At 28.6% G+C, this 4,874-nt stretch overlaps 1 long non-coding RNA gene and 1 other non-coding gene across 2 annotated transcripts; one reads left to right on the top strand and one right to left on the bottom strand.

The window, feature by feature from the left end:
- Window positions 1-700: 700 nt before the first annotated feature.
- Window positions 701-773, bottom strand: TRNAK-CUU (transfer RNA lysine (anticodon CUU)). The gene has a single exon. It is a non-coding gene; the product is annotated as a tRNA-Lys (tRNA).
- A 2,223-nt stretch (window positions 774-2,996) lies between these two features.
- LOC129290456 (uncharacterized) lies at window positions 2,997-4,629 on the top strand. The gene is made up of 3 exons (XR_008588386.1): window positions 2,997-3,174; window positions 3,837-3,902; window positions 4,451-4,629. It is a non-coding gene; the product is annotated as an uncharacterized LOC129290456 (long non-coding RNA).
- The last annotated feature ends 245 nt before the right edge of the window (window positions 4,630-4,874 follow it).

Genomic DNA, 4,874 nt, shown 5'->3' with positions numbered 1-4,874 from the left:
AAAAATGATATATCCTTTTCTAGTTATACTAATTATAAAAATTTATTCTATATTTGAGATATCTACATGAACTCCTTTAACATTAAAAGTTAAATACATACACCCGTACCTCCTCTCTCTACTTCCAAAACTATATTTTCATTCATTCGTCTATTAATTGAACCTAATTTGACACGTTTTTCTTTATACAATAAATTCTTTTCCCGTTACTTTTTTTTTTTCTTGCTTCAAGTGAAGGGCTAGCATGGCATGCATTATTTCATCACATACTTGGGTCATGTTATTAACGGACAACTGTTTCAGTGGCAACACTATCTTTCTTGTTTCAAAAAGATCCTGAATTCAAACTTGACATTGTCATGTTTATAAGCGTGCATGGGCTGAGTTTCCCCTTCTTGGATAAAAGGGCTAGATTAAGTGTAAATTTTTCTTTTTCTTTTTTTTAAAGATGACATGCTATTTTTATGAAAAAAAGTCAATATTTGGCAACTCCTAACATGATTTTTTTGGTAGAAACTCCTAACATGTTTTTTCAGCCTTTATAGTGTTTTGTTTGGGCCTTTAAGATCTTCCAGAATCATGCGACGCATTGCCTGTAAGCAGTTTTGAGCCTTTAATGAATGGGCTCTCCTGAGTGTATCAAGAAGATCTGTAATGACGCTTGGGCCCATTGGTAAAAAGAAGTTAAAACAAAAGCAAACGCCCACCGTGGGGCTCGAACCCACGACCACAAGGTTAAGAGCCTTGCGCTCTACCGACTGAGCTAGACGGGCTGCTGATAGTTGCACCTTATTACTTATTAATCATTAATTATAGGAACACTTATCTTTTACACACATTATTTTGAAAAAATTAATTATTTAGTCTCTATAATTTTAACTCAATTGTAACTTAATTTTCAAACTTTAACTTGTTATCACCTAATATATAAAATTTTTCTCTTACAATTTAATCCCTGAAGTTTTAATTTCTTAAATATTGGTCCTTATATTTAAAAAAATTATAAATATTAAAAATATTTTAAAAAATAAAATTAAAAATATTTTAAAATTTATTACTAATATCTTAAATTACTAAACTCTTTTAATATTTATAAATATTAAATTAAAATTTTTAATTTTTTAATTTTATTTTTTAAAATATAGAAATCAATATTTAAGAGATTAAAACTTCAGGGACTAAATTGTAAAAAGTAAAGTTCAAGACTGATTTACAACCAAGTCAAAATTTTAGAAATTAAATTATAATAAGTCAAAGATAAGAAACTAAGTTACAATTATGTTCAAATTATAAGGACCTTAATTTTTTTTCATTATTTTTATTTAAACTTCAAAGTAACTTATGTTTCAGTATTGAATGATTCAGTACGGCTTTTATCATTTGAACATTTAAAAAGTTACATTTTGTTAATCAACTGAAACTTCGTCTATTATAATTTAAAAAAAATTCACTTGCATGAATATGAAATGTTATTTTAGCATTTGAAAAAATTAAATTAAGAAAGAAATTACGTTTATGATTACAAAAATAGTACAATAAATTATGTAACTATCTTCTCCAAAAGTCTCTCTCTCACGCACGCACCAAGCTGTTTGTCGTTTTACCAATAAAGCAGACGTTGTTGACCATACATATCTTAATTCTTAAACTTCTTTTTCTACCCTAGAACACCTTAAATTTTGAGTTATGCATAAATAGGATTGTGGTTGTCTCCCAATTCACCTTAAAATTTAAGGTGTTTCAGGGGAAAAAAGTATGATCGAGCATAACAAATTGCTTGTTTGTACATAACGTATTCCTAATAAGTTATGTACTTATGTTGTGCTTTTTTAATGAATTAAGGACAGATTAATAATAGAAAGCTATTTGTATAAATTGAAAAAATTAGAGATTTCCTTGGCAAAAGTCAAAGAGATTATTTGGAGATGATTCAAAGTCCAAGAGTCAATTTAACCAAGAGAAATATAGTAATTATAACAATGCAAATACATAGTCAAGAAAGACCACATGTACAAAAATAATAATAATAAATAAATAAACGCTTGGGAGTCTTCCTGTGGTCAGGGCACTTGCGTGGCACAGTGACGATTAATGTAGAAAGAGCCTTTTATAACACCCCAACTTTATTAATTAAAAATTTAACCAAATATTATGGTAATAAAAAAATTTAAATTAATAAAAATAATTATCATGATATAAAAATTTAAAATTAATTTTTAAATTTATTTTGAAAAGATGATTACAATACAAAAGATTTAATCTATATTTTGGGAAACTACCATGGTTACACGAAATTTCATCCACTAAATTGATATTTAAAATCTAGCATTGGTAAAAACAATAGATTCATTAAGCAACTTTTATGGCCTTAAGCCTCAACTAACAATACCCTTTATAGACATCAATAAATAATAAATAATTTCAAAACTCCACCCAAATGTCAAATGAGTCATATACTGGCAAATAATTATTCTACAGACTAAAATGAAACTTAAAGCTTACTCAAACTAAGCCCCAAGCTTCTAGACGCTTCCCTTTTACTCTACTAAGCTTACATAAAATGTTAAAGAGAGGGGTGAGTACTTACATCTCAATAACCTAAAGTTTAACTATACATGCACAAACTATGTAACATCCTGATTTTTTTATATAATAAAGAAATTGTGGAATTTAGGTTTTGAGAAAAAAAATAATAATAATAGGAATTTATATTATTTGAGGTTATTTAGAAATAATATTATGGTTAGGTATTTAATTATGAATTTAAAAATTTAAATTTAAAACCACATAAGCAATATTTACTTAAGATATAATACATAAATAATTTTTTTTATGTCTGTGTTGAAAAAAAAAAGAGAAGGTAGAAGGAACAAAAAAAAGGGGGGTGGAAGGTTGTTGTTTCTAAGTCCCACATTGGTTAGATGAGGGAAGAGAAGAGGTGCCTTCATGTATAAAAAGGAGGGGGTGTGTACATTAGGAAGCATGAGAGGCTAAGATGCAATTTAGAGAAAATTGCAACTTTTGGCCTAAAGGTTTGAATAATTAAATTCAAACCTATAGTTTTTTTTAATATAATTTTGGGACTCACAATCCCATTTTTATATTATTTTTCTCTCTTCCTCTCACGTTGCTCGGCGTTTTCTCGCAAGGGGGGATTATTTTCTTTTTCTTCAGGTATGTTCTAACTTTCCTGTTTAGATTAGCATTTAAAAATTTATTTAATTACAAAATTAATTTTATAGTTATTTTCTAAATAATATTAGCTTTCTAGTGATATGATTATTTTGTAGGATAGAGTAAATATTTTGATTAGGATTTTTCTATAGGATAGTTAATCTGATGATATGATGGATTAAAAATATAGGTTAAAACTCTTAGGGATATAATAAATAGTATAGAATATTTTCTTGAGGTTGGAACTCATGTTTAAGAATTTTTGAGTTAAAATCTAGATCTATATGGTTGAATTTATGTGGAATCTGAGATGTAGGGATAAACCTATGATTATTAAATATTTATTTAAGTATGAATAGGTATTTTTGAGGTTATAGAAAGGTGATTTGAGGCTTCAGGATAATTTTAAAATTTAATTTATTTTTGGATGAATTTTTAGAATATAGAAGGATGAAATTATGATACTAGAAGTGAATTGAGGATAAAAAAAATAGTTCATTAGGGTCCAAGAATTTTAGAAAAGAATTTGGGAAGTTAAATGAGGCATAAATCTTAAATTAGTGTTAATATGGACTATAGATCTAAGACTTTCTAACTCTTTAAATTAGAGTTATTCATTTTAATGTAAAATTAATATATAGTATTGTGAAATAATTATGTAGATTATATTGACAAAGATAGTGGTGAAAAAGGAGTTGTGAAGGGGAACTTGTTATTCAAGACACAAGGTAACCATTATTAATGTGTTGTGATGGGTGTGTTTGTGAATGGTTATGTGTTGTTTTGTTGTTTGGAAAAATTATGAATTATTGAAAATAAATACCGTTATATACTTCCGTGAAATCATTGCCAAGTGGGTTAAAAATTTATTTTTGTTTATCATGATGAGATATTATTATTCGGATATATTTCTGTTTGGATATTTGAACGATGCATGACTTGTCAGGGTATTTTAATGTATGGTGTTAATGAAAATTTCTGTTCGGTTAATTATTACCACGTGGTAAGCCCTCATTGGACCCAATGAGTGGCGTGTCGCTTGGTCCAACTCACCTTTGGCGGGTGATTTGGTGTCCGAGCATGGCGAAAGGAGGATATAAGGTGCAGTCATGCAAGTTAAATACTTGTTCGGTTTGTTTGAAAGTATTGTTCGGTTAAATGTTTTGTGTGCCCACTTAGCAATCGCATGATTAGTTACATCCGCATGCATCATTACATATTAATTTTTGGTTACTGGGACTTTTAAGTTCATTCCCCGTGGTTAACAATTTTACAGGAGCGAGTCCGGCCGAGAAAGCACCAGAGGCGTAACTTTGGTGTATGAGACACCATCTTTTACGTTGCCTCTCATTTTGTATTATGCAATGTATCTTGTGCCAACCTAGGACATTTCTTATTTTGACAACATGTAAACTCTAATCCTTTTTATTAAATGCATTTATATGACCAAGAGGATTATGTCTGTCCCTTTTGATTCATGACCTAATTTAAATAACATGCTATGAGGATCATGTCTGTCCCTCATGGTTCTAATTGCTTTTTGAGATATTTTAAGACCTGTGATATATTGTCTTGGATGTATCATGGTAGAAATTTTTCTACCATGATAAGGGTATGATAAGGGTTCAATGAAAAAAAAAAGAAAAAAAAATGATTTCTTGAATTAATAATTTGCGAAAAATCGGTTTGTAAATTTGAGG

This window comes from Prosopis cineraria, unplaced genomic scaffold, assembly GCF_029017545.1.
Source record: "Prosopis cineraria cultivar Desert tree isolate PC_DT_omini unplaced genomic scaffold, ASM2901754v1 PC13, whole genome shotgun sequence".
Classification (NCBI taxonomy): Eukaryota; Viridiplantae; Streptophyta; class Magnoliopsida; order Fabales; family Fabaceae; genus Prosopis; species Prosopis cineraria.
The sequence above is the reverse complement of the archived record's forward strand: the minus strand, read 5'-3'. Positions and strand labels throughout refer to the sequence as shown.